The sequence below is a fragment of the Ambystoma mexicanum genome, chromosome 2p, assembly GCF_040938575.1.
Source record: "Ambystoma mexicanum isolate Mex_15411 chromosome 2p, UKY_AmexF1_1, whole genome shotgun sequence".
NCBI lineage: Eukaryota > Metazoa > Chordata > Amphibia > Caudata > Ambystomatidae > Ambystoma > Ambystoma mexicanum.
The window spans coordinates 796,883,180-796,898,319 of record NC_090923.1 but is presented as its reverse complement, the minus strand read 5'-3'; the positions used below and the strand labels follow the sequence as shown (position 1 = coordinate 796,898,319).

The 15,140-nt window shown below is 43.1% G+C and overlaps 1 protein-coding gene across 3 annotated transcripts in view; it reads right to left on the bottom strand.

The window, feature by feature from the left end:
* Positions 1-15,140, bottom strand: part of NUMBL (NUMB like endocytic adaptor protein) — a 300,123-nt gene that overhangs the window by 107,460 nt on the left and 177,523 nt on the right. The gene's annotated exons all lie outside the window — the stretch shown is intronic.

Sequence of the window (15,140 nt, the reverse complement as noted above, 5' to 3'; positions counted from 1 at the left end):
GTCTCTTGCACAATGAATGGGTGCAGTTAGAAAGACCTTATCAGCCGTAGCAACAGTAAACACAAAAGGCAACTGGATAAGATGGACGGTTGCAAACATTAAATTGGCCAATGAAATTGTCTCTGAATTGGTATCCCAGGGTGGTGTCTACGGTTTCAGAGGAACCCAATGTATGGCTGACATGGCACAAAAGATTGTGGAGGCTGTAAGACATGACAGGAAAACACATAATATAGACCACAAGGATAGATTCTACGATCCAAAAAGCAGTATTGCAATTCGGCCCGACGCTAAAATATGAGGAAAGGGTAACAGCCCTGAAAAAACTGAAGTCTAAGTTTAAAATACAATTAAAACAACACAAGTTAAATAAAAATTCAAAAAAACTGGAAGTTGTCCTACAGGTTAATCAGGGTTTAAGATGGCAAAGGTTTTTGGCAACTACATCGCTCATATATAGCACAAAGACAAAGTGAACACTGAGAAATAACCAACGTAACTGGGTGTAACACATTAAAGACATTTATTGGGAATACCAAGAAAAAACAGAGAAAACTCAAACTGCTCAAGTGGAGAGAGGTCCAGGTCAAATGGACTTTGAAGAGGATGATATAAATCAAATCATTATAAAATCCAAGACCTCTAGAGCACCAGGGCCGAATAACCTCCCAAATATCATAATCAAAAAGGATCCCTAGTTATGGGCAAAGTTCTTCTGTCAGGGCTTTAAGGCTATTGTAAAAAGTGGTGTACTTCCGGGAAAGTTGGCAATCCTCTATTCTCATACCAATACATAAGAAAGGTTCAAGAGCAGATCCGAAGAATTATAGATTGCATACGAGCAGCAAAATCTTCACAAAAATTATTCTAAAACAACTCAACAAATGGTGCTAGAGCAGAGGATTGCTTGACATGGCGCAAACAGGTTTTCGCAGTGGCTCTAGCACCACCCATAGCATTTGGGCCATGCAGTTAATGCTGGCGGAGATTAGGAAAACGACAGACACTGGCTTATATGTCTGCTATGTGGACTATGCAAGTGCATTTGACCTGGTAAAGAGAGCAAATTAATGGGAGAAGCTAATTACATGGGGCATCGATCAGACACTCCTGTATTTCATCAAATAATTGTATACAGATACTAAGATATTAAGATCACAGTAAGAACAACTCAAGCAGATACACTAACCCAATCTATAGACACAAATTTGGGCCTGAAACAAGGTTGTGTACTCGCTCCCACGTTATACAATCTATTTGTGAGTGACCTACGGAACGCTTTCCAAAATTGTGGGAATTTTCCCCTGAAACTAGCCGGTTTACCTGCGTCTTATCTGTGCTATGCTGATGATAAGGCCCTTATGGACCAGGCCCCACTGGGACTTCACAGATCTATGTTTGGAAAGCTAGGCAAAAGAAAACTGACTAAAAATAAACCTAAACAAGACAAAAGCTATGATTTTGGGAGGGAAACAACATAGTCTCAAATTCAGTTGGTATCTTGGAGGGGTCAAACTCGATGTAGTGAACTCATATGTTTATCTGGGAAGTCCTATTCTTTCACAAACATCTATACAAGGGGTTAGCAGTGACAAAGATACTGGGCAGGTGGCAGGTCATTAGGAACTTTGTGAATAGAAGATGTGGGGCCAGCGTCGAGGCACTGCGTGAGGCCTATATGAAAAGCATGGTGCCGGCAATAATGTACGCCCTGGAAACCCTTCCAGAGAGACATGCATGGTGGTTGGGCCAATTAGAAGGGCGATTATTGGGTTACTGTAATTTTAACAAACTAAAAAATAAAGAATGAAAATATAACGAACCCAAAATAACGAAAACAATATCAAATTCCTTTTGGACCCCCCACAAGCTCCCCATTTCCCTCATGTTTAAAACCTCACCCCAATCCCCTACCTGCCAGATTTAACATTGTATTTTTTTTATACAAATTCTGTATTTTTTCGTTGTTTTTTAATTTGTTATAATTTAATTCTTTATTTTTTATTAGGTATAATCACAGGATACCGATTATCGCGCTCTGTTAGGAGTACCTCAGAGAGTGCCTGTCGAGACCTTGCGCTTCGAGTTGGGCCCAACATCACTGAGAACATGCTGGAAGATCGCCAGATGTTGGTTATACATAAGAACTACACAGAAATAGGATGAACGCCACATACTGAGGAATATTTTGGCAGAACATGCGAAACAGATAGCTGCCAGACCAAGGGGACCTCGCTCAAGCCTGGCATATAGTGAACTTAGTACCACTGCACAACAGCACTTCAATGCTTTAGGTATTCCTCCGACTAATGCAGAGGACAGAACATTTTAAGGCAAAGTTCAAACTGAAATCAGCATACAATAACAAGGGGGAAACATACGACAATTGAATGAGAAAAAGAGCTATGCTGAATATGTAAAACAGAGCTTTCCATTGAATTCTCAGTTGAGCTTCCTCTCTATGTGGAGTAGTACAAAGCTGAATACATCTGCATATGATTATACTACCAGTACAAGAATATATTGGCACGTGGAAGGGGATACCAAGAGATAAACATACATGTAGACTATGTACTGATCATATAGAAACAGCTCGCTGCATCCTTACTGGCTCCAAAGTTTTTCTTCTCCATTATAAGAAGGGGTATAGCAGATTTCATAGCGCTGAAAATGGTTATCTCACAGCCCCATTTGGGTCAACTATCTATACAGGGAATTCTCTGGTGATTACCGCTGCATCTTTCTACATTCGAAGCACTTCTTGGACAAAGGGAAGTCTCTTGATGGAATTATTTTATAAGGGCTGGTTTTTAATGCAAATACTAGTATGGTGAAAGGAGGAAATGACAAATGGTTTAGAGATGTATTGATTTATGGTGAATTTGAATGGTTATGTTTATTTTTATGTCAGAGATATTAAGCAATGCATTATGTTTGTTTGATGTGTATTAAATGTGTATGTGCATAACGCATTTAATTTTCTATAAGCACAAAATAAAAAAAACATTAAAAAATGGTCTGCAAAACCAGAGAGAGAAAGAAGGTGAGCTCCTTTGTGGAGTTCTGTTATATAGGAATGACCATTCGGTTTTAAAACATGTATAGAATAAGTAATAGATAGATAGCAAATTCACTTTTTAATGTCTGTGCTCGAAAAAGGGCAGAATCTGAAACCTGTATCTCTCACACACACAAAATAGAACAATCATGTTGATCCGAACCAGCTGAATGTACTTACATTGTGAATGAAATTCTGTATGAACTGTTTTTGTAATTTGCTATTAATTTTATTTCTAAGTAATTTTCGTGCTCATAAAGCACATGATCTGGAATTAAATACACCATTTTAAAATTGGTTTTGTTAATTGAGGGCAAGTTCAGTTGAGAAAAGTGGATAACCATATAATCTAATATAGATCATCCTCTTACAACAAAACCTAGCAACTCCCACAGTAAGTATCCATGTTAACTATTCCCTGCTAGCCTAAACGATCAGCTGGTAAAAATGCCTCACTCACAACCATCTAACGTGTGCCTCTAACCCCTACTGATATACTGTTACTTCCCAAAGCTAGGTCCCCACTCATTATGTACCAAAATAAACGTTACGTGTGCAATTTCCGTTCAAATTGGCAGAAACACCAAAGTAAGAGAGTGAGTGACTTACGATGGGGATGATTGGGTCAATAGGTGGCTGAGTGGCTCACTTTGCTCGGGCAGTTAACGCCGGCCCTGGGCCGTTGCCACCCCCCGCCCCCCCCATCCCCCGTGAAGCTCGTGGAACGGGTACATAACGCCACATTAATAGATGGCATGTGCTTACTGCAAATTCCACACTAGGCAACCACGATTTCACATCTTATTCACGTCAAGGAGATGGGATCATTAACCCCTGTATGTAAAAAAAAATGATTAAAAAACTAAAAGGCACCCCGTGCTAAAACAAATGAAGTCACTGTCAGCACAGTAAAGCTGACGAAGAATTGATGAACTACCAAAAACTGCCTCACCCACCTGTTGTGCGACCACTGACCTGGTGACAGGTCTGGCCCATTAGGCATATTACTAGCGACAGGTGAGAGGTTCAGAAGAAAGCCAACCTCCTGTGCCAAGAGTCCGATTCCATTTCTGTGGTTGGCCCTATTGAGGAAGAGAAGATGAAGAGATTATCTGCCAATGCAGAAAGGTGGACTTCAGAGACCATTGCCCAAGCGCCTTTGAGGCTGGGCAGATCTGCTCCTGGGACCCCAACTTTCACAGGATGTCTTAACTTCACCCAGGAAAGCATGGGAGCTTTTTTTTATTTTCGTGATCTTCTCACCGTCTAACACTCTGCTATAGAGGACCTGCATTGTGAAAGATTATTAGATCTAAAAGGCGTGTCCCTTTTATAATTAGCCAGCAATGTAAAAAGAAAGTTGATTATTTGGTCTGTGCACTTTCGTGTTCAGATCCTGTGATGGCACATCCGAATGCGTGTGTCACAGTACCCCCACTTCTTTAGGACTCGAGCCCTGAGCAGGTTGCCGATCAGAGCTCCCAGAAACCACAGAAGCAGACAATGAAACAAACGTTCGCGTAGGACGAAAGACTAGAATAATTGCAATGCACTGTTTTTTTTACATATGCATGCAGGTTAAACCGGTTCTCTTTGTCGGCCTCCATTCGATTCTGGAAATTGCGCCGCGCGACAACATGCTTGTTAGCACTGGCTGGCTAACGTTTGCGATAGTGATCAATTGTGAGGCTTTGGGACAGGGCCCCGTACATTAAGCGCAAACAGGATTACCTAAAGACATACTTAAGAAAAGTGTGGCCGGCACTCGAACCCCTCCCGTTGGTTTGTATGCTTAGAACACAGTATGTTACTCTAAGAGAGTTCAACTGTGAGGCAAAAGGAGAGAAAAAAGAAGTATATTTAATAGAGATAACTATGCCCTTCACTATCTCAATCTATATATATATATATATATATATATATATATATATATATATATATATATAAATATAAAAAGGAAATTTGTGGATATGAGCTTGTACGTTCGAAATGTTCAGCATACATCCCAACATGTTACAAAACTGAAATTTGGCATGTGGTTAGGTTCCATGGTGTGTAGACAATGTAAAAAGTATAAAACATACCTTTTAGGGATTTTTTTTCCAAGCGGTCTGCAATGCTTACACCTGCCATATGGCTCTTTGCGCTGTACTTCTGACGTAGTCCTACGTTCATGGTTCCTAAAGTTCAGCAGTTCATGAAAACTTCAGCAGTTCATTGTTCGTAAACTTTTCACACTCTCAGAATTCTAGCTGACATCAGCGGCACTCACTTTTGAAATCATGCGGGTGACACAAAACTCTGCTTTTGTAGTAATTCGGGTGACAGGAAATGGTGCATGTGTCTTCAATAGTGTCTGCAATGACGTCTTCCGTCACATCGCGGCAAATCTCTCATGATAATTTCAGGAACTTCATTTCCCACGGAAGTTTATGAATGTATGCCACCTCAACAGTACAAAGCTTACTCTTCAGCCCTAGGAATTACTGTGTGAAGCATGGGTACACCTGCTTGTGTTAAATAAACATTTAGGGCTAGGGTCTCAAAAAGCAGAGCAAATGAAAGGAGAGCACAGAGAACAAGTTTGTTTCATTTGCTCTGCTTTCAGAAATGCTCATGTCACCATATTCTCAAAGGTGACCTGTACATTTCAGTAGGGGCTGGACAGTAGCAAGCTCCCAACACTAATGCAGGGCAGGCTTCCATCAACCATGAAATGCTGAGAAAAAAGGGGTTCCAACCCTTTTTGGGGGATGGAAATGCAAGTGTGACAGCCACCGTCAGATATGACCCACTCATAATTTGTGCCTCCTACTGCGCATGTTTGAAACGGTGTAGGGGTGACCCTCATTTCAAGGCATTTAAAAGCACATCCATTTGTGCATTAGGAATGCGCTTTTAAATGTCCTGAAACGTCCCCTTGTTTGCGTGAATGCCTTGCAAACTGGGCTGCTCTTGCGCCCTAAAAAGGTTTGAGAATCTGCCCTCCAGTATCACAGGAGTATTCACATAGCATAACAGAATATTGTACATACTTGCCAAGAGCACGGCGGGTCCAAATCCGATTCCTTGTATTTTTCTCAAATGTGCAAATCCCACTGTGTGCTGAAGCAGAGCAACTGAAGCCCGTTCTGCCTCCACCCTCGCCATCTACTCCATACACCCCATGTGGCACAAGAGCCTGAAGAAAATCTGGATTTAAGAGAGGCACCCATTCTGGGTTCATGCACCCAGGAGGTTTGTGGGTAGTGCCACTTCTTTTTGTGAGTGACTCATTGCAGCAATATGACATGAGACCGCAGAGCGGATACTAAGCAGATCTGCTTCGTCAGGTTGTTCGGGATGCGCCATCTGTCAGTGACAGAATCCGTTTGAGCACAGGCTGCCTGTGGTCACAGGGGACCAGGCAAAATAACCCACAACCAGCACTGGATGGAAACGCACCGGGATAACAAGAACTCAAGCGACGAAGCTAGAATCAGGTCCAACACTGTCATGATGTGCCGCATGCAAACACTACCAGTTGTGAGCCTGGGGCCCACATCAGGATAAACAGTAAACCCTGTCAGGTTAAAAACACTTCAACGCTGCCGAACCTTCACCTAACACTAGGATAATGGGCTGGAGCATGAGGGTGGGATGGCAGCAAGGAGGATATTTTGTTGTTGGTGTGGTCAAGGAGGGTCCCCTTTATTGCAAAGAATGTATGTAGGCACATACCATATTGATGATGACAGCAAAAATGGGATAGTATCGCAAATACATATTAATCATGTAGGAAGATGCAATATTAAAAACACAAACTCATTGTTTTTTTTTTTTTTCTTTTAACGATTAGTTGTTACACAGACATTCTAAAAGTAGCAGGAACATTCTTGACGGGAAAGAGAATTGGTTACCTAGTAACAAGATCATACGAACAGGCAAAGGTTCACAATGCTTGCAAGATAACAGATGTTATCTGGCCCTTTTTATTAACAACTTTAGAGAGGAATAGGTATTTGGTTGGTGGTAGTAAACAGGGCCTGAGGCCAAGGTATGCCAGTTCAGTTGTGGCCGCATAGATTAGATTAAGCGCCAGAAGTCTGAGAAATGGAGATGGATGTCTATAGTTCAAGGGAAATAATGGTTAAGCAGACCTTCCTCCATTTGACAAAATATGTCAGCAAGACCATGTGCAATCCTACTTAAAGTTAGGTTTTAGGCTAGTTTTTGCTAGCAATTAATTATGTTTTCAATACTGATGCTTAAACCATGCACCAATTGCAGCGCCTACTACAACCAATCCCAAGAAGAGGTGTGTTCTACATATGATCTGAAGATAATAATGAAGATAAGCCTGACCAATGAAAGTGGAAGAATTGGGGAAAGATGGGATTTATTTGAAGAGGTTTTGTCCACTCATATTTGGTGGGTGGAGAGTAATAAATGTATCTGGGAGCGTTTTAAATTGTTGCAAAAATTAGATAAACTACCAACTGATATTGTATTGTTGAGACTTGGGTTAGTTTGGTCCTGCAACACCATCTCACCACTCCCCAGAGCTTTGTACAATAAACTTGGTTTATGTACAACTGTGTACTCACTTCTTAAGTGGTGAGCCTGTTTTGGGTTAAGGTGAGTAAAGGTCCACCCTCAAAGTGTGTCCAGTTTGTACATATCTGCACTGCAACAAGGGATTTCCTTTACTGTGCATCACGGGGAAGGAAGTATAATGGGAGCTCCTACTGTGTACTGGGCCACATTAGTGAGTCCAATCTAGACATGTTGCTTTACTGTGGCATGGCACTGGGCATCAAGGGCGAAGGCTGCATAAGGGTGTACCTCTTTGGTACCGTCCCACAATGAGGGGGTGTAGCCTGGACATGTTTTCTTTACTGTGCCATGGATCATTTTACTGGGCATCAAGGGCGAAGGCAGCATAATGAGAGTTACTATGTGGTATTGGCCAGCATTGCAGGGTCCAGTCTGGACAGATTTCATTACAGCGGTAGGGCATTTTTTACTGGCCTTCAGGGTGAAATCATTGTGATGAGTGTTTTTATGTGGTACTGGCCAACATTGTGGGTCCAGTCTGGACATATTTCTTTACTGTGGCATGGTATTTGTACTGGGCATGAAGGATTAAGGCAGCATAATAAGTGTTCCTACATGGTACTGACCCACATCAGTGGGTCCAATGTGGGCCAGTACCAAGTATACAGACCCATTGTGATGCTGTCACCCTGATGTCCAGTAAAACAAATACCATACTTCAGTAAAGTAATATACCCAGACTGAACCACCAATGTGGGCTAGTGCCATCTTCTCTACCGGGCAACAGGGGTGAGCCTTCCTGTGTGGTACTGGCCCACATTGGTGGGTCCAGTTTGGACAAATCTTTACTGTGGCATAACATTCTTTATGGAGCATCAAGGGTGAAGGCAGCATGATGAGTGCTCCTACCCATTACTGGTCCACATTGGTGGGTCCAGTCAGACATTTTATTGCTGTGGCATGGCATTTGGTAATGGTAAACCAATCATAGTATGTTTGAATATAGTAATACTGGCATATTGGTGGACATATATGGGTACAGACAATGTGAAAATATTTTTTATACTTGCATATATTGTATGCAAAGGCATCATGGAAATGAGTTGGAAAATGCTGCTGTACAATGCTGATGACTTGGCCTCTATTGAATTTTTTCATGTGTTACACTAAAAAAACAATTCCAAACTAGTTTGTTTCTGAGAATATTTGGGTAACAATGCTGAAAATGTATGATTTTTACCCAATATTCAAAAATGTCTTGGGGAGAGAGACCCCCAAACTTCTCTTTCTTGGTTTGATCGCTGCCACATATTTGGGGGGAAACCTTTATGGCGCACCAATTAAAATAAGTGACATGGCACAAGCTTGTAACTGGCACGTAGAAGGACACAGCTGATCCTGTAACCAAAACCCAGTTAAAACAAAAAGATTTCACATTTCTGGGCTTGTACTCAACACTAGCATAGCATCATGTTTATTTATACAGCCATTGCTACCATAATTTTGCCCTTTTTTAACTCTCTAAATAGTAGGTAATCAGGTATTACACAACACAACTGTTGATTAAACAAAATATATATACTGACTTTACACGAACGGCAGATTGTTTTTGGACATCATTCTGACCAGAGACAGACAAGTTTAACGCGAGTACCCCAGAGTGCCTCAGAATGTTTGTACCAGATCTAGGCAGGGGGGCCCAAACATCATATTGAAATGGGCACCCAAGAGCCCTTGAGCCAGCCCTGGGGTAGGGTGACCAGACGTCCCGGTTTTCCCCCTGACAGAAACCCGGTCCAGGGTTTGGATAGTTGGATGGCTACGGTAATTAAAATTGTAATTATTTCAAACACTTTCAGAATTTTGAAGTGGAGGATTGGCTAGAACCCCCAACCTTTCAGGTACAAGTCACAACACTTACTGACTGTGCCACAGAGACTGGCTTGGAAATGATTGTAAAGCAAGCCATATAATATCAATTAGAGCAAATGCTTGTTTTGAATTAACATGCTAAGATTCACAGACAAAAAACTGCACAAATGAGATCATATACAGTTTATAGAAAGGAGAAGTTCTGGAAATATGATTGGGTGGTGGTTGTGGGTGCGTGTTGGGGGAGGGGCGGTAATTGGTGGGCTGTAATGGGGTAGTCCCTCTTTTAGGTTGTGGTCGTCCCGGTTTTTCGTTTTAGAAATCTGGTCACCCTACCCTGGGGGCATCTGTAAAAATCATAGAAATTCACACACTTGAAAAGAAATGTATTTATTGTGCTTAAAGGAAGTGTATGAGTTACTGACAGCGTGGGGATGATGTCTACTAGAGGAGCGTTCACTTTTGCAAAAAAATTATATAATCTAGTACTGCAAGTAGTACCGTTTGTTCAGTTTAATTCCTCTAGGACTAAAGCCAACAGAACGTATGCAGCGTTAAATAAAATCCAAGATGGGAACCGGGGTTCCCACTGACATGGGGCTTCATAGCGTGGTTAAAAAAAATAAGTGAGGTATAACAGAATGGGACTAACTTTATCAACTTCGGGAGAGTAAAATGCTGAACATGTTAGCAGTTAGGTCCGGTGGTGGCAGTAATATGTGTACTGTCAGTCCAAGCTGTCACCAGCAACCTTTGATCCTTCAAGCATCCAAAGGATTCAGCTTGCACAAGGCGTGGAAGGTTAGAAGTAGGTGGCACCAAAAAAAAGCACTGGAGAACTGTCCCCACCTACCTGCAAGTTCTGCTCAGAACCAACTTCTGGTGCAAGGCAACAGAAGAAAGACTAGAGTAGACTTTTTTTGTCCAAACAAACTTTATTGGACCACGTGCCATGCAGTGACATCATATACTATGAGAAGAAACACGCATAGGCAGGTGTTGAGGCGTCGAAGTGGTATTACGGTTGCCACCTTTGAAGCAAAAACCAGACTTAAAACCCCAGACATTTTTACAAACCACTTTTCTTGTATAGGTTTGAAAACTGAAATACAGTAGCACAGGGAGAGAACAAAATTCATCATTGCAGTTTTTTTTAATGGACCTATATTTTTCTCACACAGATATATATATATATATTTGCAAAAGTGTGTTTGTATGTTCGGGGGTTGGCTCCAGCCCCATAACAGTTGGTGGGCTGAAATGTTGGCCCAAGGTCGGCATGCCAGTCTGGGGGGTACTAGAGATAGTGAAAATGGACCAACCCCATCCGTTCGCCCTGCATATTGGCTGGGTTCGGCCCTGTGCTATCAGTACAGACGATTGCGGGAGATTGCTGGTTTCGCAAGTGTTGGTTTCAGCGCCGAGGTCGGCATACCAGTCTGGGGTGTACTGGCGATAGTGAAAATTGACCAACCCCACCCATTCGCTCTGCACAGGGTGGGGTCCAGCCCTGTGCCATCAGTATAGGCGATTTCGGGAGATTGACAATTTTGCGATTTTTCAAAAATAGGAAGTAATGACACAATAAAACATACACAAGAATATAGCAGAGCCCCAGGTGCATGTCAGCTACAGACCCGTGCAACGCCGGTTGGAACCACTGGTATTAAAATATAACAAGCTCCCAAAATGCAAATTCCTTTGGCTATTTTAAAAAGGGTTATACTGAAATGATTCAATGTATCAGTTTATTTGGAAGATGCTTGTTATCTTTCCCATTCAAAGATGGCCACTAATTTTAGCTTGATTCCAGAGAGCTTCCTTAGAGACAGTCAACCAAGATGGCTACCTCCATGGAAGTGCTCAGAGCTCAAAAAGGTTTGAGATGGGAAGGAATGGGTGGGATTAGCCATATGGATTTGCAAGGTTAGGGGCAGGGAATGGGTGGGATTCAATAACCAAACAACACCACTATATTCCTGCCCAAATGGTCTCTCCATGGTATCTCCATTGAAAAGCATTACAGACCCCCATTTAAAGCGCATAGTCAAAGCTCTTATTTGAATGACAATAGTTTCGGATTAAAGTTAGCACTTTCAGCGCCATGAATAACAGAGGCGTAGCCAGGATTATTTAACAAGTGGGGACTGAAGCTAATGTAGTTGGGCCCATTGCAGTGACATTAACATCTGTAAATGCCCACACAGCGCTGCTGAGTGGGCCTTTACAGATATTCGGTGGGCCTTGCCCGCACAGGCCCTGCCCAGTCTACTCCTCTGCCTAATAACCCAAACTAAAAAGCGGCATACAGCACCAGTAACACAATGCTATTACCTGTCCATCCCCAGGATAACCATGTGGACACTGCTCTGAATCTGCAACCAACACTGACAACAACATGACAATACACAGATGGCTCAGTAACCAAGGCAAAGATATCAACACAAAATTAGAAGGGTAGCTCGTTTGGTGCACAAGTAAGTTGATGGTACACATCACCAAAGACGATGGTGAGCACAGAAGCACTGAGCCTGCAACCATCACCTGCCCCTGCAGTTAGCCAGTCCCGAAGTTGTGATCTGGAATGGAACCTGGAATCTGACATCTGATTGCCCCATCTCATCTGCACTTCAGGGAGGAACTGAAGGTCTGGCAAATCATGAAACTTTGTGTGGCCCACTGACCCTCCACCCCCTCAAAAACCCCTGACCACCTCCTGTCTTTTCTCGGCATTCTCCCCCTTTTTTTGTACAGCGCACAAGGGTTAACCTTTCTTTATTTAACATCTATGTGCGTCACTGATGGGGATGAGCCGGGCCCACTACCACCATCCCAACTGACACAGAGGACAGAAGACCACTATTCCATCAGCATGGGTGATATCAGGGTGCAGGGAGGTGAGGTCTGGAACGCCTACCTGCTTTGGAGGAATTGATGTATCCAAATGTTAGAGAGGCAAGACAGCATCTTAGTCCAGAGCCCTACCCAGCCCCTGAAGAAAGCACTGCCACCTTTTCCTTTGCCTGTATATTTTCTGGGGATGGGAACCTATGAATACAATCAGGCAATAGAGCCTTTGGGTTCTTCTGTACATTTGATGTTCTCTCAAATTGGCGCCGTTCAAACGTGCTGCCTTCCACCAAATGCAGTTTGCGGTATAGTTGTGGTTGTGGTCATGGGGGGGCCGGGGGGGTGGTGGTAGTTGAGACTGGAACTATACGCAGACTATGGCAATACATTGTATGCATGATGTCTGTGGTACCACAGGACAGGCGCACAGGTGGGGCAAGATGTGGATGCCATGATTGATAGTTGGTCCAAAGAAACCTTAACCAAGGTGTTCTGGTCCAGCCATTGTAAGCTGTCCAGACCAGTCATGTGCTTGACTTAGAAAGACCAGCCTAGCAGGTATCAGAATATAATGGCGATCAGTTGAATGCCTAGAAGCCCAGTGCATTAGGTGGCGACCGGCATCCAGTGCAAGTCCATTGGTTCAGACTTGTGGGGAGAAAACATATGTTTTCCATGGATCACCCCCCTCTCCCTACACTTTCAGAAATCTCCTCAAGGTGCATTTTATGTTGTCCCATCCCACTCCTTCAGGGTTCTTCCACTTTCAGTTTTCCCATCTGCACTCTGCAGTCACACCTCTCGCTAATACCTCACTACAGAACGCGCCTTGACAAAATCTCATCTGTAGAAGTGTGCAGTGCCGAACAGATCAGTTAAAGCAGGCTTTCCTTGGCACAGGCAGCAGGTGCAGGCACAGTGGAAAAGGTGCCAGCCGGAGGCAGGCATCCATAGAAGGGTTGCTAGATGGGGTTCAGCAGGGAGCACACAGGGTGGCACTGAACCCGGCACAGGCACTGCTAAATGTAATATCACTGGTGTATGTGTAGAGACACATTCATCCTCCCGGGGTATCTTGGCGCTATAGCTGGATAAAACATGTTCATTGTTACCCAACTCAATATTGCTCAGTTTATTGACCGCGGAAGGCTGAAGGTCTGAGTGAACCTGCCAGGATTTTAACCTGTGCCTATGAGGTCAAAATCAGATCCCCTTTATGTTATGTTATAGGTTCTTATACTGTGCACTGTTGCCACCTGCGTGATCACTTGGCGCTCTGGTGGATCAGTAATGCAAGCAGGGAGGTGGGTATGTACGGAGTGGATGCAGAGCCGCGAAGGGGCCGCTTCCACTCCGTTCCAGCGAAACAAACATTTTCTTACCATCGCGCCGATCCCATAATGCGAGTACATTACTCGAACTGTAAGTAATCCATGCAATGTATTATGAGATTTGCTGGGCCAGCATTACCTATGAGCATCCATCCATTATGCATTATCCAACAAGGTGCAGTTAAGGCGCTCTTCTCAAGTCACACTATGAACGTTATTGAGATCTATATCTGTATATAACACGAATGCTGCTAAGTGATCAGGGCTGATTTAAGCCAACTATTTTTTGCACATCAGTGCTAAGTCATTTCGCCCTCGTTAAATATATAAAATACATGGCCTAACCCATTGCTAGATTACCAATGCAAACTACTACATATTGTGCATGCAATTAGAAAAGAATTCATTGGCAAGATAATAGTTTGGAATTGTATCTACTGTGCTTCCCTCTACTAATACTGTATACGTACCCACCATGATCACAAAATCACATGCATCAATATTGCAGCGTACCCTGTGACTATTAGCGCCACGGCCAAAGTATTTGAGGTCTCCCTTTGCTATTGTGAGTTTGTCTATCACGACCTATAACAATTGTATTAGTAAACCAGGCTGGTTAACCATTGTAATGTTCCCCTTCTGCACTGTAGCCTTTGACTTGCCATGTACAGGCTCTCCTTTCCTCGCCCATCCAAATGGTCTCAGTAGACCAGCATGCCTCAGACATTATCCCATCCCTTGTCCCACCCCTTTCCTTCCTAATACAAGCCCCTTCCATCCTCACCATGACCAACAAAACCGGTCGGCAGAATGGTGCAACAGCCAAAAAAGTCAAAACTACCCCGACACCAAGCATTCGCACTACGAATGATCAGTGTACAAGGAAGACATATCCGGGTCTAAGCACAGTGAGGTGTGACCGACTCAGGTCATGGACACACAATCCCACTCTATCCAAAAATAGACCAGATCAAAAGCAAACAAGTGAAACTGAACCCACTACAGCCAAGTTTGAGAAATCAACGGCTTAGGTCATGGACCATGCTCTGTAACTCGACTGATACCGTAACCTTAACTAAGTCCATTCTCACCAGCCGCACAGTGGTCCACCCCACCCAATGTCTCCAAAAAGACCAGCACAAATACTATTAAACATCAAGCCACTTCACAAGTTATTAACAACCCGTACTCACCTCCCACACCTCATATTCAACCCCCTATGGAACTCAAACTAGCGCTCATTAATGCACGATCCATAGCCACCCATGTCCCAGAAATACATGATTATATCATTGATCAGGAACTGGACATGCTCATAGTGACAGAAACTTGGCTCCACCAAGCATCTGGACCTACTCTTACTATTGCTATCCCTCCAAACTACACCATCCTTAGGATGGATAGAACCAACTCAGTTGGTGGAGGAGTAGCCATTATAGCTAAAAGCCATCTTAAATTAAGAGCCTGCCCCATTGATAATCTAGATGGATATG